At 40.6% G+C, this 23,743-nt stretch overlaps 1 non-coding gene across 1 annotated transcript; it reads left to right on the top strand.

The window, feature by feature from the left end:
• The first annotated feature begins 19,741 nt into the window (after positions 1-19,741).
• Trnak-cuu lies at positions 19,742-19,814 on the top strand. Its single transcript has one exon. It is a non-coding gene; the product is annotated as a tRNA-Lys (tRNA).
• Positions 19,815-23,743: the final 3,929 nt, after the last annotated feature.

Raw genomic sequence — 23,743 nt, 5'->3', positions numbered from 1 at the left:
TCATTGCTGGCTTAGTTGGCCAATGATTTTGGCCATGCGTATGAGAGGGAAACCTGATCCAAACCCAGAAATATCAGGAGTGGCTTTTGGCCAACATACCAAAGTAGTTTTTTTTTCCCGGGGAGCTGCTAAGATTGACAAATCATACTTAATAGCTCTTTAGGAATCTACAACAAGAGTCAGAAGACACGTTGACCCTGGTGATGATCTCCTCAGCTTCTTGGACCTTAAGAGTGAAATGGGTGTTCAAATCCCTCCTTGCTGTCATATCATCAGTAATGTAGATATTATCAAAGATGTCTATATTGCCTTGAGGGAAATGGGACCATCAAGAGTAAGGAATAAGCAGCCTCATTCAGTCCTCATGTGCCAACATCAGCATATTGTAACTTGGAAAATGGCATTTAGTAGTTTGTTTTTATATGCATAAGTAAGTCCAGCCATTCAAAAATCTTGCCTTCAAACAAAACCAAATATTCATATTCAGTTTGAAGTCAGAGTTTTCCATGTGGCTAAGTTAAGGTTCATTTCAAAGCATTGCCACTCTTATTTTAAAAATATACAGCTGGGGCCTAGTATGGTAGTGCAGGCCTTTAAGCCCAGTACTCAAGAGGCAGAGATAGGCAGATCGCTGTGAGATCAAGGACAGCTTTGTCTGCATAGTGGTCTCCAGACTAGCCAAAGCTATATAGTTAAACTCTCCAAAAACAGGCAAAAAAAGGGGGGGGGGATGAAAATATACTGCTAGAAAGATGCTTGATTTTCTCTTAATTTATATAATTTAGCATTATTTCCCCATCATTTTTACCTAGTTACTGATGTTTAAATGCTGCTTCCTGATCCAAGAAAAATGTACTTGAACATAAATTCACACAAAACTATTGAATTGCCGTGGAATTGGACTTTCTGCTCATGTAATTTTCATAAAATCTTATATCTTCTTATCTTTATCTAGACTTTTTACCTAGCATCAAAACTGATAAATCCTTGAAGTTTCCTAGGATACTATGCTTGCTAATGTGTTGGTGAACACTGCTCATTAATTTCCCAGCCACCTAGGCCTGAAATAACCACACAAAAACTATATTAACTACAATACTATTTGACCAATAGCTTAAGCATATTTCTTGCTAGCTCTTACATCTTAACCCATTTTGATTAATCTGTGTATTGCCACAATGCTGTGGCTTACCCGTTAAAGTTCTGGGTGTCTGTCTCCTCCAGCAGCTACATGGCATTTCCCTGACTCCACCTACTTTCTCCCTGTATCTCTGCTTAGAATTCCTGCCCTTCTCTATTCTTCCCTGTGATAAGTCCAAAAGGCTTCTTTATTCATTAACCAATGGCATACAGAAGGGAATCCTACATCACTAAGGAGCCCTGATAGTTGGGACATGCAATTCTTTTTTTTTTTTTTTTGTCATTGTGTAGCATGTTTTGCCTGAATGTATTCACAAGCTTGTTTGGTATCCACAGGTCCACAGGTGCCAAAATGGGGTGTAACTAAGATTACTGACAGTAGTGAGACACCATGTAAGTGCTCAGAATCAAACCCAGGTTTACAGGAAGAGTAGTCATTGCTCTTAACTGCTAAGCTATCTGTCCTCTTTTTTTGTTGGTGGTGGTGGTGGTCATTTTCGCTTTGGTTTTGGTTTCAACCTTTGCTTTTATTCTCTAAGACAGGTTTCTCTGTGTAGCCATGACTGTCCTGAAACTCTCTAGGTAGTCAAGGCTGGCATCAGACTCATAGATGCTTCAGCTTCCCAGGTGCTGGGACTAAAGGCATGTGCCACCATACCCAGCTGCCATGCCAACTCTTAAGGCATGCTGAATTTTCTCACTTTATTAGCAGCTGCCCTGAAGTTTAGTAATCTCCATAATACTTTCAGCATGGAAGGTGTCATATAGAGAATACATTAATGCATTACCCTTAGCTAATACAATTTTAAGCACAATGTGTAAGCCCTTACTAGGACATCAGAATAACTAAAGTCTTATCAGAGCCCAGATTGTGTAAGAATATTTTCAAGCCACTTTTGGAGATTCAAAAAGGGCTTTGTAAACACTTATCCAGGGAACAAGGAACTCACTGCATTTGTGATCTAATTAGGGTACTCCTGGATACACGTGTGTGGCTGATGATGTTGTCTACATTCTACCCCTGGATACCTGTGACTTCTCCTGACAGTGTCACTCTACCCCTGGATACCCGTGACTTTTCCTGACAAGGTCTGTATATTAAACATTGATTTTATATTTTCCCTAGCTTTCCTATACTTGAGAGTAGACAAGTAACTGTAGAAAATCAAAGAATTCTAACCCACAAATGTACTAAGGAAAAATAGCCATAGAAAAACTATCATTTTGTAACACCTGATGAAATATTTTAGCAAAGAAAAGATCTCCAATGGATACAACCATTAGATGAAAGTGACCGTAAGGAAAGTTTAACAGAGGCATTAGACCGTCACTACCTGTCACTGCTCAAGCTTAGTGCACAAAGGTGAGACAGCCAGATGTTATACTATAGTCTTGTGTGTTTGAAAATTGCATACTTAAAAATAGGCCATGCAGAGAATTGATGTGTCTCCTGGTCAGTAGTGGTTGTCAATTTAGAGTATTGGCAGCTATAATGGAAACAAATCTCTGAGCATTTCTCTGAGGGGGTTGCAACATGAGGTTAATTGAAATCAGATGTGCCCTGACAGCGGCCATCACCATTCCTGGGGCTGAAGTTTAAGGCTGGGTGAAAAGGAAAAGCAGCATCCATCGCTCTCTGACAGCTGACTAGGACCAGCTACCTCAGGCTCCTGCTCTCACACCTTCACCATGAAGAAGGATTAGATCCTCAAACTGCAAGCCAGGCAAACCCCTCCTTTATCCACTATTGGTCACAGCACCCAGAAAAGTAACTAAAAAATACACACCTCATATTTCTGTACGCTAAAAATGTCCCCTTTGTCGTGAGAAAACTATACAGACCTTTTCAAAGCTACCTTATTTGTTTTCATTTTTATGTGCAATGGTGCTTCTCCAGCATATGTATCTGTGTGAAGGTGTCGGGTCCCCTGGAACTGGAGTTACAGACAGCTGTGAGCTGCTACGTGGATGCCAGGGATTGAGCATGGGTTCTCTGCAAAAGCTGCCAGTGCTCTTAGCTGCTCAGCCATCTCTCCAGCCCCGAGATCTTAAATTATTATGAAAGAAGTGGACTTTAATTCTAATATCAACTGGGAAGGAGTTGGCTCCAGTTTCTGATAATGAGGAACCACGTCTTTCTCTGACCTATCAGAGTCCTTCATAGATGATGGGAGACAGCTGCAGCTAAATGAACTAGACCCTGTTATAACTGTGAGCAATTCTGACAACATTTACCAGGTACTCTGTGAGTGGGTAACTGTACCATGCACTTCATTCTCATCTCAACAATAAATATTGCAACAGAATAGATATTGCTATTTCTAGTTTACAGATAAAATCTAGCTAGGAAAGATGTTAATTAATTTGCTTAAGGCCACAGAGCTAAAAGAAGGTACAAAATGGATTCAAAGTCATCACTTAGACTACAAAAATCATATTTCTAAATTTATATCAAGGTAGTATGTGTTGTTACAGTGCTCTGTGGTAATCCATCATTTTAAAAAAGGAAATTTTATTTGGCCTCAGAATCCTATTCCTATGTTTAAAGAACTCACAATACATTTTGGAGGGAGAAATACTGCCTCCCACTATTGTGATTAATAATGTAGGAATTATTTTCCTCATATCCCACTGAGTTATAGTGAACACTAGTATAATATACTTGACCCAGATTTTTGATCAGCGATCAAGAGATAAAGGAGACGTAGACGTGTAAGATTCTCTGTGGCATGGTTGCAGTTCCATCAAGATGTTGCCTTGAGTTCCAGATAGCTAGATTATCAGACTAAGCCAGACCTGTCAACTGTGGGAATGCATGCCAGCAGCCAGGGAACTCCCTGGAGAGCAGACGGGTTTCAGCGAAGCAGTGGACCACACTTCTTCCCGGACCCCACACTCCTCTCTAAATCTGTTGGCAATGCTATTACTTTACTCAGAGCCATTTAACAAATTATTTTTCCTATCACAAAGCCAGAATGAATTTCTTGTAAATAAACATATTGGCTGATTTGTCTGGAAGAAAAAAAATGAATTGCTAAATTTACTGCTTTGACTAATAAATTTAAAAAGAAAATACAAGTGATCTCTAAATCTCTAATGGGAGTCTATATAAATTTAAACTTGAAGGTTTTTTCTCATAAAATTAGTTCTACAACTTGAGTAATGCTAAATCGTAAGTTTTAAAATATTTCAATCTTTATTGAACTATATATAAACATGTTTTGTATATGGGCATAAATGTTTCAAAGTTTTATAACACCAAATCAGTAAAATGGCAAAGAATAAGAAGAGAAAATTTCAAAAAGAGAAAATATGGATCAATATAACATGTACGTTCAGCAATAAGAAAGAATTCACACATTATATAGAATTTCCATCCATTTGTGCAACAAATACCACATGCTCTCTCAGGAGATAACATACATCTGCATCAGCAGTGACCCCAATGTGCCATCAGCTCTAGAAACGTCCCTAGTCCTCTCAGTCTCCAGCCGTAGCTTTCCCTCTCATGCAGTTCTCCCTTCCTTTAAAATGTGATGAAAAGAATCAGAGACCAGGAGAGAACTCAAACTGCAGAACATGAGCAACGAGCGCTGATGGGCAGTAACTCACAGGGAGAGCGAAGCATACAGGGACAGTCAGGCGGGATGCGTCCAACTAATGAGTACGTGAGCAATGGGCAGGAAACAAAAACATCAGCTCCTTCCACGTGTGAGTTAAAAATAAGTCATTTTCTATGGGACACCTAGACACACATGCTTCTTTGACAAATGTTTATGACCTGCTCACTCAGACTCCAAAATTATTCAAAGAAAATTGCCCTGCGTGATGAAAATTCAGATTTTCCCCCCAGGGTTTCACAAACCCCACAACTGATCCCAGTATCTCCTCTGCTGCAGTAATTTATATTACAAACAAAAATGCTCCTTGCTCACCAGTTTTTACTTCTAAAATGACAAATCTATATTTATGGAATGGTTCAGAGGCAAAATAAGGGACCATTCTGTCCTTATGACTGGGGGATATCAAAGAGATACGCAGACAGCTGTGAGCATAAGGGAGGACCATTAACTGCATGCCTTTGTTCTTTTACATTGCATTTACTTATTTGTGTGTGAGAGTGTGTGTGTGTGAGAGAGAGAGAGAGAAAGAGAGAGTGTGAGAGCATGTGTATGGAGGTCAGTGAACAATATATATGAGTCATTTCTCTCCTCTACCATGTGGGTTCTGAGGATATCTAACCTGAGTCACCAGGCTTGGCAGCCAATGTCTGTACCTTCCGAGCCACCTTCCTGGCCCTCACTGTCTTTAATGTGACTCAGATCCTTTGACTTTTCCATTCAGAAGACCAATAAGTTGGTTTTAATCTCTCCAAAAGTTCATAATGTTCTGGGCTCATCTTTAAAGGTAATAATCAGAGGACAAAAGCAGAGTTGAAATGCATTGACTCTCTGGGACAATCATTTTAAAACAGTTTCAAAGGCATTCAGAGACTACATAGTCAATATCATATCATTCTCCCAATGGACTACATTACCACTTATTAATTTGCTAAGGTTGTTACAAAAGAACAGTAGTTCCCTTATGCCGATTAAACCTGTATGTAACTTTTGATCTGAAATTAATCACCTCTGCCTCCTCTAGAGGCAGAAGGAGATGGTGAGTGGCCTTAAGGAGAGGTGAGACCCTTGATGTCAACATATAAATATATGACTGACACCTGCTAGTCAGATCGCTGCAGTAGCCTTTCTAATGCTGTTCTTTCCTCAGCCTTCTGGCTCATTGATGAGTCACTGATGGCTCTTGACCATTTTCTACAGCCATTTCTTCACTTTCCACTCTACGCTCTAGCTATGTCATTTAGAGGGTGTCTGTAAAGGACTTGATTCTTACTTTCTCTATATGATTCTCAAAATGCAGTTGATATTGAGCTAAAGTGAGTTGGGTGCATATAATTCATGCTCTTACATGCCTCTTCTGCTTCTATACACTGGTATTTGCTAAGGTCTGGATGTTTCATCCCCTTCAAAACTCATGAGTTGCATATTCAGGTCTTTGTCCTCATGATGGATCAATGCCATGATGCAAAGCGTTTGTGCATCTCTTCTCTCTTGAACCATGGGAGGATCAATGTTTCATCCCTGCAAATGAGTCTGCCTTCAAGGTGCCTTTGTGGAAGTGGAAAGCATAAGAATCCAGATGTCAACAGTTTGGTCCTAGCTCCAAAACTGTGGGAAGACAAATTGGTGTTCTCTACAAACCGCACTGTCTGCGGTTCTAATAAGAGCACAGACAGCTAAGTGTTGTAAGAGGGCTGCTTGTTTGTCCCCGGCTGCTCAGTCCCGAAATAATCACACAGAAACTATATTATTTAAATCACTGCTTGGCCCATTAGCTCTAGCTTCTTATTGGCTAATTTTTATACCTTAATTTAACCCATCTCCATTAATCTGTGCATCAGAATGAGGTCATGGTCTACCAGCAATGTTTTAGCACATCTGTCTCCGGCGGCTCCATGGCTTTTCTCTGATTCCACATCCTTTTGCCCAACCTTCAGTTTAGTTTTCCCCGCCTGCCTCTGTTTCCTGCGCAGGACCAAAACAGTTTCTTTATTAACCAATAGTATTCACAGTATACATAGGGAAATACCACATCATCTCCCCTTTTCTGTTTAAATAAAAAGAAAGGTTTTAACTTTAGCATAGTAAAATTACATATAACAGAACAGTTATCAAGCAAGAATTGCAGTTACAATATTTATATCTACTTTATCTTATATCATAACTAAGGAAAACTATAACTATCTATTCCTCAACTCCATCAAAGACTCCAGAAGGATATAGTATTACCTAAGTAAACAGGAGGTGCATTGTAAGCAACTTCCACAACTCTAGAATTGACAGAGGCATCTCGCTGTCTGGACAGTCACCCAAAGTTCTTCTGTACCATTGGATCATCTATCTTCAGCCTACAGGTCCATTGTATATGGCAGACATTTTCACGAAGCAGGAAATTTCAAAGACAGTTCCACCTATATTGGCAATTTGTCAGTCACTTTCTTCTGTGTTCTGCAAAATGTCTGGCAGACTCTTTCATGAAGCAGGAACCCTAAAGGATCGTCTCACCTTCAGGCAAGTTCAACAGTCATTTCTCTGCAGGTTCAGTTCATCAAGCAGTCCAGGCAAGAACAGTTTCTTGCCAAAATGGCTAACAAACTCCATAAACAAACTCTTCAATGCACATCTTCCCCTTGAAGTATATTTGTGCTGCCAGGAACAGATGTGTCTCTTTGTCATGAAAAGACTTAAGCTCTTAAACATTTTAAATTCCATATTCTGTAGTCTTTGTTAGATTTGAAGAATGCCTATCCATTTGAAATACATCTCTGTACATCTAAAAAATATAATTAACATGACTACAAGCTTGACTATTATAGATGACCATTAACCTATTACATTACATTTTAAATGAGCTGCACAAACACAATACCTTAATCAAGAGCAGATATATATATATATATATATATATGTATATATATATATATATGATCCCAAATTTGTATCAACAAACCAAGATCCATGCCAATGCAAATCTCTATAGCATATCCCCCTTTAAATGTAAACAAACATTTATAAACAATATTTGGAAATATGGGTGTAGTTCTTCTTCAAGCTGCTTCCTCCTCTTTAGGGGTGAAATAATTTTTGAGGGGATGTTCACAGCAACCTTTCAGGGGGTCTTGGTCGTATCAAACCACATTAGTCTGGAATTAATCCAGAGGTTCTCATCCTCTGTGGAAACAAAACAAGAACCTCTTTTCCAAAGCAACATGTCCTTAGGCCCATATTTTGAATTCAAATACCTTTAAAATATATATGGTTTTTACTTAGCTCCTTCACAGTTAAAAAATGCAAAGAAAACACAATAACATACATAATTCAGACTCTCTGCATATATTTCATCTTTACATGGCTTATTTTTATTTACTTCTTTTAATCTATGACTGTCTGTACTCTGTCTCTTTAAAGACTCTGTTTTATTTTTAACAATTTATTTCTTTTTATAACTCTCTATACTCTTTTTATTTTCTCTCTCAACCCTATGTACATTTATCCAACACTGTGAACCATTCAGAGATATATATCTGTCTGAATCTGTCTTTATTGTGTATCTGTAATTATTTTATAACCAAGTCTGCTTCTTAAAATGCTAAGCGCTTCTTAAAAACTTAAGCTGCAGCATTATTAGGGTATATACAGCTCTTCCTACTTGCTCCACACAGTCCAACATGGCGGAAAAGGTCCCTTCACCACCTCTGCGAGCCATGAACATTGCCCCAGCTCCAAGTATGCAGCAGGTCTATGTCGAGCCATTAAGTAGCTGTAGCACTCTGCTCACAACCCCATTTAAATGTTCCATGGCTGGACCCCATCAGAGCTTGTGATGGAAGCATGGCCCAGGAAGCTGCAGTTTTAAAATGGTGCAGCCTTTTTTCTGCTACCACTGAATCAGGAAAATCTCTCTTAAAGGAGCCATGCCCCTGCTTGCTTCTATCAAACAGAGCCCACCTAAGAAAATGCCACTATCAAACCATGCTTAACTCTGTTCTTTTGTGTCTAAGGTTCCTTTTTAAACTTTCTCAGGTTTTGCATGGATTTAATTGACCACGTTGATGCCAATTTGCTAAGGCAGGAATTGAAAATACCTACTCCATTCTCTATTGCTCCTTTTATATTCTGTAGTCCCCAGAGCTGCTTGGATGGAAGCCTCTGATTCCCACCTCTGTCTACAGACTCCAGATTATGTGTTAATCCCACCAATACCACCTTGTGTAGCCTTGTGTACTGTCCATCAGAAAAATCGCATTTTAGTGGGATGTTTAATCACAGTTGATTAAAGTCCCCAGCCCTGCTGCTTCAATCCTATTCAGGAAGCTTTGACATAAGTTTAGTTTTGATCTGCCACTCAGACCTGCTGAATCAGAGTGTCTTGAGATGATAAATGTTAAAATGCAAAAAACCACTGTCTTAAGAAGTTGCTTTGTTCATCTTGTGTTTCAAATGCCTAGCATCAAGTAAATAATAAACAAATGCTCCCTGAAATGAGCTTAACTTGTAAACTTTAAAGCCAATAAGACCACCATTGACCTTCTGGAAAGCTTCCCCTGCTAAGTCGTGTCTTAGTAACCTTTCGATTGCTGTGATAAACACTGTGTGTGACCAAGGCAACCTACAGAAGGAAGAGCTGATTTAGGGTTCCTGAGTGACAAGAGTCTGTCACTGTTACAGTGGAGAAGTGTGACAACAGGCAGGCATGGGGGCTGAGCAGAAAGTGAGAGCTCACATATTAAACTGCAACCAGAAAGCTGAGCATGAATTCAAAATGGTGTGCATCTATAAGTTCTCAAAGTCCACCTCCAGTGCCACTCTTTCTCCAACAAGGTCACATCACGTAAGCCTCCCCAAACAGCACCACCAACTAGGGACCAATCATTCAAATGCACAAGACTATGTGGGGCATTTCTCATTCAAACCATTACTGTTTCTCAAATCTTTAAAGACAAAAAGAAAAAGACTAACCGAAACTAAAAGGTAGATATTAAAACTAGACTCATTTATTTGGCAATGAAAATAGTAATTTAAATGTATTTTTTAAAAAAAAATAATCTTCATAAAAATGTTTACAGAGTACATCCAAGAAACATGGAGTCTCTTCCAGAGTTAGTAGAACTTTGTTTCCTTTTCAAAACATTTGTCTCAAAGCCATAAATTTATCTGAGAGTCCCTAAGATACTGGCTGAAAACACCCCTCACTGAGACTCAGGAGGGTATTGTTGTAATTGTGGCTTTCTCTTTAATACAAGAAACTGTGTGCCTCGGCTATAGATAGACCTTGAACATCTTGAGAATACGTGTGATTCTCTGACTTTTTATCTCCCAACAGCATTGCTTCTATCAAAAATAGCAGTATTAAATGAAGGGAATTAATTAATCCTCTTCAGACTGAGTCATCACTGCCAAGTTTTTTTGACTACGCTTCTCAAAGGAGCTTAAAGGAATTGGAAGCAATCAAAGCATTGTCTGGAGCAGGGAACGCAGGCAATCCAAGCCTTGGGACTATATAAAGTAAGAAACAGTAGACGAGAACCTGGTGTTTGGTCATTGTTTCTGAAATTTTGTTTAATTACAATTTACACACACACACACACACAGAGAGAGAGAGAGAGAGAGAGAGAGAGAGAGAGAGAGAGAGAACAAATACACACAGAGAGAACATCCTGAACAATTCTTAACTGATAACATGTAACAGTGTAAATCCATATTTTGATAGATCTCTTTGTAAAAGAGAAGACTGGGGAAGAAGGGAAAGATGTCTCGAAGCCATGACTTATAAAATCAGCAAAACTCCTATCTCTTTTTGGTAAGAACTCCCCTTTCTTCCATTAGAGTTAAGGAAAACTCACAAGTGTCTGCAGCTGCAATACAGTATCTGAACTACAAGGGCAGCACAGAGTCTCTGTGTTATCTTCCTCTGTCTTTCTTATCCATCCACTAAGGAGTATAGTTAGGCAAATTTTCAGCAACATAGAGAGCAAACAAAATTTTTGAAAAGGGAAGAGACACAGCCTCACAAATTTTGTCTAAAGCACCTAAAGACTAAGAAATAAAGATCTAGTCAACGCTTCCAGAGAAAGAAGCCTCCAGATGTTTCTGCAGTGCCTACAATGTACCTTCCACAGATAAATAAAAATGCAAAGGCTTCTGCCTACCCATCTGAATTCCTAAATCACCAAATGTGAACAGCAGTATCCATGACAGGGACGTAACAGAAATCCCCACGTACTTGACAGATGTTTATGATCAAACAACCAAAGTTGAGTTTGTGAGGCAAATGTAGAAATTCCCAACAGAAGAAAGCTACACAGCTCTTATAAAGAAAAGAGAAGGAAGGGGTGAGGTGCCAAGCGCAGAAGCCAAGTGGTGCTGTAGCAAGCGGTAGTTCCATGCCTTAGCTACCCAAAGGAAGCCAGGGCAATGAAGGCAAAGCAAAGAAGGGAAGGATAGCACTGATAAAGCAAACTGCAATGTCCAATGGCAGGCTGTCTCTCCAATCCAAGCAAACGAGAAGGTTAGACCCCAGGATTTCATCCTCTACCTCCCCAACATACCTGCTCCAAACCTAACCAGTCCCATTCCCCAGTGAACTCCACAGTCAGAATGCAATGAATAGTAAAAGTTTCTACAAATAAACTATCCCTACCTAACTTGCAAACAAAAACCATTCCAAAACCTTCTTACAGTGTAATTATGGAAAACACGTGGGAGCAGGTCTTTACACAGCCCCATAAGGGCAGAGTAGAGGAATTATGTCTCTCTGGGAAGAAGGTCTTGAGTCACCTGAAGAACGCATTCCCTTCCATAGCAGAAGGCGCGAACTTTAGAGAGTTCACATGGGAACACATGAGAATAAAGGAGTTAAAGATAGATAAAAAGGATTAAAGGTAGAGAGGACTGGGTCTAAGTAGGAGTATCATCTTTGTTGCTGTTGAGCTATATATTTTTTCTCCACTCCCCCTTCCTTCCTCTCCCCTCCCCTTCTACCCTCTCCCATGGTCCCCATGCTCCCAATATAGGAGTACCATCTTTTAAAGAAAATATAATAATGATGATGAAATGGAAGAAGGAGGTGATCAGGATTCCTACTCAGAGCTGAGGAGCTACTGACAACTGATGGCTGCTGGGACGGGAGAGACTTGGGTTTCCTTCAGGAATGAGGCCCAGGAGGGTCTGATCCTGCTCCAGTAGATGGCCCTACATCCATGCACATATAGTCAGTACTTCTGGAGTCTAGGGGTTTGAAAGAGACAGAGAGCATGTGAAATTGGGAGGGAACAGTAGCAGTAGAAATGGGGGAGTGATTGGAAGGGAGAGAATGGGGATGAAACTGATCAAAACACATTATATGCATGAGATTCTCAGGCTTGAAAAGCTGTATTGAATAGATACATTCTAAGTATTAAGTTGTGGCGGTTTGAATAAGAACGGCCCCTATTGGCTCATAGATTTAAATGCTTAGTCACCCGGGAATGATACTATTTGGGAAGGATTAAAAGCGTGGCTTTGTTGATTAGGTATGGCCTTGCTGTAGGAAGAGCGTCACTGGGGTTGGATTTTGAGGTTTCACGTACCTACACCAGGCCCAATCTCTCCTATGGCCTGGGGATCAGGATGTAGCTCTTGGCCATTGCTCCAGCACATGGGTGTCACCATGCTCTCATCATGACGATAATGGGCTAACCCTCTGAAAGTGTCAGCAAGTCCCCAGTGAAGTGCTTCCATTATGAGTTCCCTTGGTCATGGTGTCTCTTCACACCAGCGCAATGACTAAGACATAAGTCAAAAACTAATCATCTAACAGAAGTCACCCATGATTGCCATACCTATTTCTTATAAATCCTAATATTTCCATTCAACCTATAGTGTATGCCTCCTCTCCTGTTTACTAAAAACACACATTCAGGGATATGACCCTGCAAGGGTAAATCAACATTAGATATGGTTATTATCTTATTTCTAATGTTAAACTCACTAGAAACCCCATTGCACTGTGTTTAGTCTTCGACAAAGTCCCACCAAGTGAGACCATGAGGTTAATGAAAACATTGGGCCATAAAGAGCCTGGGTACCTGCTCAAGATCCCACAGCTAACAGACTGTGTGAGCGTATTTTCAGTCTGGTCAGGTCCATGCTTGACCGAAAGAACAAAACCAATATTGAAGATTTAGGAAACAGTCATGGCAATGACTCAGAGCTGAGTAAAGTACATCTGGTAGGGACAGGTAGAGAGCATTACAGGGGCAGACTCAGAGTGAGCTCTCCCCGACCAGCCTGATCCACGGAAAGTTCAAGAGCTAATTGCAAGAGTTAGCCTTGCCTTTGCTCCAGGACTATATTGGGTTTTAGGAATGCAAAGATAAAGATATAGAGGCCAGTAAAGCACTCTGAGTGAATAACACTGATGAACTATGCTATCTACATAACGTGTAAATAACAAAAGTGCGCCATTCGTAAGAAAATAAATCATTTTACAATAAAGATTAAAACTAAGGATAATAATGCGTTACAGATCTTTTATTCATCAGTTCTAACAAAATTTCCGAGAATTACAATTCTTATTTGTAAAATGTCTCCTTGATAAGCAATGTTTTTGTTTCTCTGTTACCCAACAGTGAACATTCCATTGCGAAAATGAGGCCGTTTTAGCACTGGATGGAGTTTGAGAGGTCATCTTCATTCTCCTGTACCCTTGTTCCATCTTTATCCTAACATACCAGACAGATGAGATAGACAGAGAACAGGATTTCACAATTTCACTTGGGAGCCCATTCCAACAGCCCATTGGGTCAGCCAGTTTTCTCTTCCATGTTATCTTGAGGGTCAATATTTTGTTCTTTCTAGAGAATAAAAAAAAATCTAGGTACTTGAATATAAAAATACTTTTTTGAATATTTTGAACTATGGAGGTTGAAGTTTCCCTAGCATCTGCAAGATTTTGCTTTAAGCCTTCACCCTGAGATAACTCACCTCCTTGCTCCTGTCTCCAGGACCATCACCTGCAAAACTCAACCTGCAAAGCTGCTGTTGACGAGCACGAGAAACAAATAGCTGTCACCTGCAACCCTGGGGCTTGTGTTACACCTGTCCACAGGAAGCACCCTAACTAGTGACTGTACAAAAGTGAGATTTCTATGTGTATACTGTTTGGGCAATCTCTTCTTATTCTATATCCTCCCCCTTGAGAAAAGTATTCATCTTTTCTTTTTATAAATAAAATTACTAGAATGCTTTAGATAAATTTTTTGGAGGAGATAAAATTAATTTTATTGTCCATCATTATGTGATAAAAAACTAAAAATATTAGATTTGTACAGGAGAAAAATATCCAAATGAATATCAAATGGAAGCATTAACAGAAATAATTTAAACTTGCTTTTATTTCCTCCTGTGATATTAGGATGACAGCCATTTCAAAGCATGATTCTGGGGGCTGAGAGATGGCTCAGAGGTTAAGGGCACTGCCTGCTCTTCCAAAGGTCCTGAGTTCAATTCCCAGCCACCACATGGTGGCTCACAACCATCTGTAATGAAATCTGGTGCCCTCTTCTGGCCTGCAGGGATACATGCAGAAAGAATACTGTATACCTAATAAATAAATAAATAAATATTTAAAAAAAAAAAAAGCATGATTCTGATGTCAAGGTAGCTTTTGTTCACTAGCCAAAGCTTGCCATTTAAATTAAAGCCCTTGATCTCTGACAGTTCTACTGGCCCTGACAAAACTTTTGAGGTCCTCGAAAAAGGTGGTATACTCTTGGTGCTCTAGGGAGGGCTGTACTGAGCTCCACCAACTCATCCGCAAAAGTGTTGTCAACCCCTTAGACTGCAAGGAAATCCATCATGTGGTCATACAAGGCCCAGTCCAGGGACTCTGTGTTGAGTGTGTAGTTAGTACCCTCCACTCAGAGTCACCAGTGGCCTGAAAGCTAACTTGTACTGGCTTTAGGTAAATTTTTTATCCCTAAAACAAAAAGCCAGAGAGATTTGAAGTTCACTTTCTTTTCTTTTTCTTTCTTTCTTCTTTTTTTTTTCTGACATAGGGTTTCTCTGTGTAACAGCTCTGGCTATCCTGAACCTCACTCTGTAGACCAGGCTGGCCTCGAACTCACAGACATCCATCTGCCTCTGCCTCCTGAGTGTGCCACCACTGCCCAGCTGAGGTTCACTTTCAAAACCATAAACAGCAACACATGTGGTAAAGTAGAACACTGAACCTTATCTATTACCAAACTTAGGAAAATCTTCCCTACGTTTATTTTCTCAGCTGAGTCTAGCTATTACTCCTTTTCCTTCCTCATGAGAGGCCAATCTGCCTTTGTGCTGTTGGAAGCCTAAGTAAATCCAGCATCCTTTAATTGGATTTTCACTAGTGTTCTACACAGTATGTACCAGAATTTCTTTTTCAGTGGTTCATACAATGCTTCGAGTGCATATTAAGATATTTTAGTTTTCCAAATCAGGCCTTTTCTGGCAAAGAGTAATTTCAATTTAATTAACTTGAACATAACAGTAGCTTTGCAAATTAGGTTTCTGGTGCATATGTTCTATAAATTGATGAACTAAGTGAGCAACTTCAAAATCTTTCAGGAAAAATATGTAAAGTAATGCAAAAAGATAGAATCATGTTTCAGAAATCCTACATTGGTGACAGTGCATACAAATTATTATTCTAATTCCCTGCTTTTTACTATATTGAATTAAATAAGGATGTTCTAGGTTAAAATACAGCACATCTTCCTGATAACTGTTGCTTCTGTCTTGATAACCCCTTCGGATTTGTAAGTTATTTTTCTTATTGGGATAACATGACCTCTAACAATAGCAGCTCAAGAGAGGAAGAGTTTGTGCTGGTTCGCAGTTCAGGGGTACAGTCCATCATGGTAGAGAAGCTGGGGTGCGCAGAAGCTGAGGCACTGAGTCAAATAGCGTCCTAGTTAGGAAGGAGAGAATGCTGAGACTTACATCACCCATGAAGATGATGCCATGCCCATTAAGGGTGTGTCTTCTCTCCTCAGTTTAACCAGTCTGTAAACACCCTAACGAACACCTGATAGGCATATGTGCACAGTGATTTTAAATTCCATCAAGTTGACAATGGAAATTAACCATCGTAGTCTGAGTCCCTAAAACTGGAAGTAATGAATTCTAATGTCTAGGTAGCAGGTCCTTGCAAATCAAGTGATTCCCTGTCCTTGAATTTCAAATAAAATTAAATGACATTATAAATAAGCTGTAAGATATTTAAAAACTGTTTGGAGAGGCTGGGGCTACAGCCCAGTTGGTAGAGTGCTGGCCTAGCATTCTCAAAGTGCTGTGTTTAGTCCCTAGGACCACAGAAGTCAGATGTAATGGGCACGTCTGCCATCCTAGCACTTAACGGTGGGCCAGGAAGATCAAAGGCCATCTAGAGATGCATGAGTCTCTATCTCAAAAAAAAATAAAGTGCTTTTGTTTATGTTAAAATGTGGTACGTACTGGTATCTAGTGCAGAGAGACAAAATCTTAACCTAAAACACATTTATGAACTTGCAGTTTCTTTGGAAACCAAGTCTGATATATCTAGGTCTTCCAGCTGAGGTTACCTCAAGAAAAGAAAACGGAAAAGACAAAAAGAGCACAAAATGGCAACAATGTTGTTAACTTTTGTTGACATCTTTTTGTTCTCTGTGTGTGTTTGTATCTGAACATGGCACAGAATGCGGTGGGGAGGAGTCTATTGTCTCCTTCCACTGTATTAGTCTACATGACAAAGCTGAGGTCATCAGTTTTAGCAGGAAGAGTTGATGTGGAAGGTGATGTATGCTGGGAATATGTTTTATTGTCATTGGTTAATGAATAAACTGCTTTCAGCCAATGGCTTAACAGAGTAAAGCCAGGCTGAAGGAGATAGAGATAGAGAGTAGGCAGATTCAGGCAGAAGCCATGTAGCTGCCCACAGGAGACAGATGCATCCACAGGAGTCCAGTAGTACCTTGATAGTAAGCAACAGACATGTGGCGATACAGAGATTAATAGAAATGGGTTGATTTAAGATATAAGATTTAGCTAGAAATATGCTTAAGCTATTGGCCAAACAGTATTGCAAATAATACAGATTTCTGTGTGATTATTTTGGGAGTCTGGGCAACCGAGAAATGAACAACAGAGAGCCTTTACCTACTAAGCTATCTGGTCACCCCACAATATAAAACTGCAACTGAACTGAAACTGGAAATTTATACAAATACATATACTGAGCTTAAGGTTAGTTTTTTTTTCTTTTCTTTTCCTCTTAGTATTTTTGAGACAGGGTTTCTCTGTGTATCTTAAACTGTCCTGAAACTCGTTCTGTAGACCAAGCTAGATCCACCTGCCTCTGCCTCCCGAGTGCTGGTATTATAGGTGTGTGCCACCACATCCCAGTCAAGTTTAGAATTTTGCCTTATAATAATCCCTAACTGAAAACCTTAACATCTCCAACGTTTGACCACATATTAAGACAGCTATAGACATAAAAGTATCAAGAATACAGATACATACGATACATAACCCTAAATTTATGCATGCCTAAATCCAGAGGCAAAGGAGACCCTGGGCCTGAGAAATCGTTTGAAAAGAGCACAAAAAGACAAAGCCTAGATCTAACCCGGGATGTGACTCAGGTGGGAAAGGCCCTGCCTAGAATGCACCAAGCCTCAGGTTTGAGTCCCTGCTCAACATTCTCTGTGCATAGCAGCTCATACCCGGAATCCCAGAATGTGGGAGGTGGAGACAGGAGGATCGGAAGCTCAAGATCACTCCCATCTAACTGTTCAGAGCTAGCCTAGGACATATGAGACCCTGTGTCAAAAAGAATGAGAAGAAAAGCAAAGGCCAAATGTAAACTAGAGCTGGAGGCAACGTTGCAAAAGTGGCGATCCAGCTGCTTTCCGACTCTACCGGAAGTCAAGCTGGAATTGCCACCTTGGAGATGCAGACTCCCTTCCGCCATTCTCGGCTCCATTATGAAAACCACAGCCTCTCACTGCTCCATATTGGTCATTCAGCAAATTCGCAGGAGCTTAAAGCTAGAGAGCAAGAAAGAACAGCTGAAGCCCTCAGTCCCCGAGGGCCCTGGGCGAACATCTGACATATGCTATCTTACTCACTTCCCCCAGAGCTCAGTCTGCCTTCTCACGGATGAAGGGAAGCACTACTAAGATCAAATTTTCAAAACTCATTCAAAATAAATTTATTTTGCTTTAAGGGCCCAGAAGCTTAGAAAATCAGATGGTAAAAGCAAGTTCTAGCATCCTTAAGAATGGGCAGTGTGGGCTAGAGAGATGGCTCAGGGCTTAAGATCACTGGCTTCTCGTCCAGAGGGCCTGGGCTGGATTTCCAGCACCCACATGGCAGCTTAAGCACATCTGTAATTCCAGTTCCAGGGAAGCTGACACCCTCTTCTGGCCTCCACAGGTACCATACATACATGAAGGCAAAGCATCCATGTACATAAATAAAAACGTTTAAAATATCTAGATAAAGACTAACATTCCACAGCTAACACAGAGATGGTGCAGGGTGACCTCACCCACCCAAGAGGCCCTCACCTTCACTCACCCTGGCATGGGAACCGATGACGTCATTTAACAGGAATGCATTAAGAGGCTTCCTTGTACTAGTCTTAGGGTGTGTGGATTCAACAGAGAACAAAATTAATTTCTGCCCTGGAGCTTATATTCTGCTTAGGAGAAACATAAGGTAAACAAATAAATCAAGGACCTATCAGGAAGGGGTAAGTATGGGGATTTTCAATAAATAATACATCTTGGCAGTTGTTCGAAGAGAAATGGAAAATAAAGCAAAAGGGTAAGATTAATGTACATCAAAATATTACCTGTATGACCAAAAAGATTAAGTTGGAGAACGTGGCTGATGAATACCTCAGCCCATAACCTCATATTCCCACACTGGGGAGACTTTCCTCACCCAGTCATGGACAGGCCTAGACAAGAGAGGGCATCCCCTATTGGAGAGGTGCCTGCTTATGGGGTACAGAACCAAGAGAGGATGACTACTCAGAAAGCAGCTTAGTTCTAAGGGAGAAACAGGAGGGTGGATGTCCAAACGTGCACAGCTTATTCTTCCCAATGCTTTAAGCCCAATAAGTCATATCCCTTCCTTGGATATTGTATGAATAAATGATTGCAGAGTCAACATTAGTTGTACGAATGGAAGAGGGCATTAGCATCTTAGAATGCTTTCCTATTACTTTCTCCAGCATTCCCATAGCTCTGCACCTTTCCATTCACTGGTGTTGGCTATAAATTTACGTTGAATCATAGTGCATATTTGCACCCTCGAAGTGCAAATGAGCAGAATACAATGACAGCCCCCTTGGTCCCCACCTCTATAGTTACCTCAATACTATATAGGTACCACTTGGGGATACATTCTTGGGCTGACAACAAGAAATGTTCTTGGGGAAACCCTATAAAATGGGCTGAAACAGTGCAGTAACTGAGAGTAAATCTTGATTGTCATCTTGATGGCATTAATAAACCTGGGAGATTAATGCACAGCTTTAGGGATTGTCTAGGAGGCTTCACAACTGGTGGACAGTGGAGGCTCTGCCACAATGAATGCTGTAGTTCACTGACCAATTCAAAAGTAGAGTGTAGAGCTACAGAAGGTACGGGCTGGCTGGGGAAAGTGCATATCCACTTAGGGCATATCCACGCCCTACTGCTCCACTCTGCCCCTAACTGCTCTTCCCTGTAATGCCCTCCCTGCCGTGGTGGACTTAAACTGGGGGCTACATGAACATTTTTTGTCCATGTTTCTCTACATGTGTTATCTATGTATTTGTTTGTGTGCATGTGTATGTGTGCATATTCACACACATCTACACACTTCAGTCAATGAGCCGAGGTTAGAGGACAACTTGGTAGCAGTCAGTTCTCTTCTATCATGTGGTTCTTGTGTAGTAATAACAGCGGCGGGGCTGCGTTCCCAGCACCCCGGCAGCCCGGCTAGCTCAGTCGGTAGAGCATGAGACTCTTAATCTCAGGGTCGTGGGTTCGAGCCCCACGTTGGGCACCAAAATGTAACGGCGTAAACAAATGCAGACAGATTGTAAAAATATATATATCTGTAGCTTTAATGTAGAAATAGACTTATAGAACCACCATTCCCGCGGAGATCAGGAAAGCAGAAGCGATGGCTGGGAGCATGCTCGCCAAATTTATAGGCAGACATTAGCCCGAGGCGAACACGCCCCCCAAGGGGCGGGACCTATCCCTACATTCTTGGGGATCGAACTCTGGTCTGCAGGCTTGATGACAGGTTCCCTGATTACCTGAGCCTCTTGCAGCCAGGTATCTTCATTTTCAAGGGTTTATGGTGACATTCTGTCACGTAAGAGTTGAGAAAGCTAAATAACATTCAAATCTTAAATCTCCGATTTAGTGCCAAGAAGTATTTGAATTCAAATACTTGAATCAAGTACTCTTATCTGGAAACATTTATTGATAATACAATAATCATCCATCAGGGACAAATATGGTATGACCTAAGGTGTGGAACATCCTTTCCCAACTGCCGTAATTACAACTTTCCCAAGTAAGTCCTCTGAACCAGCTATATGCTGTCACATAATAAAGTAAAAAAAAAAAAAAAAAAAAAAGACCAAGCCACCTGCTCTTGAGAAACGCAAGTCAACTCTAGGGATGTGTATATGGTCCTTTTCTTAATTGATCAGTATCTATCTATCTAATCTATCTGTCTAGCATCTATCTTTATCTAACTTTCATCCATTTGTTATCTATGCATCTATTACACTTCTCCCCCACTGCTCCGTCCCCTCTTTTCTCTGTTCCCCTTACCTAGCTACATGCTTTTTGCTGCCCAGCCTGTAGCCCAGCACTGGAACAGCCTGAACTCTGACAATTCTTGAGCCCAAACTAATCTTTCTCTCCCTTTAACTTATTTCTCTGACGTATTTTGTTACAGTGATGAGGAACTAACACATCTGTGCCATCAACTTCCAGTTGCTTCTCGGAGCATCCAGAATTGAACTTTCAAGGGCACTCACACCCTTTTCCATCTATTTCCCAAGAGGCAGACTACACGGAGCCTTGGGACCTATCGTTGTTAATGTGGGCTAAACAAGAAGACCTGCATAAAAGGCAAAAATAGGTTATCAAATAAACTGGTGATTGAAACAAATTTACATAGTAGTGACAGCACTAAACCCAGAATGTGTTCCTTTGTTGAGAGAAACAGACATTCAGAAGAAAAGAAATCCCAACCAGGCCAAAAACACTCAGTATATACTTGGCAAATTTACCAAGAAAGTCACTGGTTAACTACCCCGGGGTGGCGGAAGCACCGGTTTATTCCCCTCCCATGGAAGGAAACACCTGTTACAGTCAGTGAGTGTCACAGTCAACAGGAAGTGAAACAGAGAAAGAGTATGTAGGGTCATAGGTAAGGAATGTGGAATGAGCCGCTTCTTGGTTCAGGGACCCAAGGGAGCAAGCCTGGTGGGATCTGTGTGAGAAAAGGGTGGTACAAGCAGGAAGACTAGCAGCATCACAGGTCCTGAGCGAAAGGATGCTTGGTGTGATGGAGCCACTGCTCTAAATGGGGGCAGGGGATATTTAGAGGCCTTAGTGATTGTCACATCTCAGGAAGCCACCAAAAGGAGACTGGGTATGCCACTGAACATCTGACAAAGCACAGGGTCAGCCCTCCGAGATAAGGTACATGCCGGTGGCACCCAGCATGGAAACTCTGTATTAGAAACACAGAGAAGTCATTGATGAAACAGGGCTAGTCCGTGGATGAGAGACCAAAGGTGGATACAAAGGAGAAAGTTGGCACTAAGACCATCTAAGACCTTGCAGAAGAAGTTGCGAAACCATGGATGGGTTCCCAATGAAGTAAAATAACTGGATCATATTTTACATTTTCTTGTGTGAGTGGATATGTGGGGGGGGGGAGAAAGGGAGGGGGGAAGGAGGGAGGGAGGGAAAGAGGGAGGGAGGGAGGGAAGGAAGGAAGGAAGGAAGGAAAGAAAGAAAGAAAGAAAGAGAGAGAGAGAGAGTATGTGTGTGTCCTCCTTGATGACTTTCTACCTTGTTGTTTGAGACAGGGTCTCTCACTAGCTGTAACAAAGCTCAACAGTTGGCAAACTGACTGGCCAACAATCTCCCAGATCCTCCTGTGTCTTCCTCTCCGGCACTGGGATTACAGGGTCATGAAACCATACCTGGCCTTTCACATAGTGCTAGGATCTGAACTCAGCTCCTCATGATTGTGGCAAGCACTTGATCCACTGAGCCATCTCCCTAGCACCTCTTTTCCATTTCCAATTGCGTCTATTTAGGCATTTTCTACATTTTCTCAGCCAGTTGGTCCACTTTGTATTTTATCAAAAACAACTACTTTCATTTCTTTGACTCTGTTTTGTTTACTTCTCCTCTGAAACTCGTTTCTTTCATTCTACCAGCTGCGGGTTTGTTTTCTCTTCTTTCCTAGATTCCTGTTCACTTGCCATCTTTGTCTTTTTTGTGATAGTGCCATGTTCTCTTCTTAAGTTCTGATAAGTTAAATAAAATTACTAATATATTTCAACAAACTGTCCATTAAATTATAGTCACCATGTGTTTTATCAGTTATACTCACTATTTTGAACATTCATATAAATACAAGAGTCTCCAAAGAACATCAAAACGTGGTGGTTATTTGTACTTAGTTTCTACTTCTATTGTTGTTGAGAGGGTTTATTGGGGGCATAGCATGGCGTATATTTATTGCTGACTTAAAGATACGCATTTTTAATATTTGATGGCTCTAAAAGTCAAAATGCCTTTTGTTATTGAGAAAATAGTTGTTGCCCTTTGGTTTGGCTGTGATTTTAAGGTAGGTAAAAACATCAGGATATTATAATCTTATTCATCTTAAATTAATGATTTGAGTTAATATTTCTTAAGACCGTATATTAGTGAGTTTTGAAATGTAACTTAGCTTTTGTTTCTCATATTGCTAACTTTAATTTTGGAACCAAGTCTTTAACGTACTCCCTTTTCATTAGACATGCAACCATCACCCCCTGCTGGAGAGACTTCTCACCACTACGGCTTGATTGGGAATGCACAGTGCAAGAGGCATTGCTATCAGCCCTTGAGTTCACCTCCATTCCTTCATTGCTTTAGCATCCTGGAAGGCATGCTGTGGGTGAACTGGGCCACATTACAGTTTCTCTATCAAACAGAGTGTGAGGAAACTACTTGCTGCCCTGACCCTACCCTCAATTAACAGAACTACAATGCCTAATCTTTAATAAAACTAGTTGGCCATCTGTCACGGTCATGCAGCCCAGCAACCGTTTCATATCTACAGTTAAGTATTGGGCATCTCACTCCCAGATTCTGAGCTACCCTCACCCCACATGCCACCCATTAGCAAATACTATATTTGTCTTCCAGATGTCTCTAGAACATCATCTAATTTTGAACCATTAGTTTCTTTTTCTGTATCTCTCCCTATTCCTCTCCTTTACCCTGATTCTCTACAGTTAATGCTCAACGAGAGTGTTTCTGTGTGTCCAGTGAATGAGTCACCAGTTTGCTTTTAACACATCTTAAAGCTCTATTAGAAAAGCCAAAATGTCATTGCAGTACTTACAATGGTTTATGACCTCTGTATCGGGCATCACAATCGGGAGGAGGTAGAGCCAGTGTTTGAATTATAGGGCTTCAAATCCCAAAAGTGGGTGTGAGATAAGACTTGCTCCCTGAATAAAGGTTTCATAGTGTAGGAAGGAGATAAAGGTAGAGAATACAGAGGAAAACAGAGTGATTAGCCTGAGACCTAACATTTCATTATTATTGTTGTTTTTAATCTTTAAAACATTCTTATTTGACCAAGTAGCAGTGGCATATGCCTTTAACCCCAATGATGCGGGATTTCCCTCTGTATGCTGTGATTACCATTAATGAATAAAGAAACTGCTTTGGACCTAT

Source organism: Microtus oregoni, unplaced genomic scaffold (assembly GCF_018167655.1).
Source record: "Microtus oregoni isolate MIOR12 unplaced genomic scaffold, Mior012 000021F_ref0000039, whole genome shotgun sequence".
Lineage (NCBI taxonomy): Eukaryota > Metazoa > Chordata > Mammalia > Rodentia > Cricetidae > Microtus > Microtus oregoni.
Note: the sequence above shows the minus strand (reverse complement) of the source record. Positions and strands in the feature narration are given on the sequence as shown.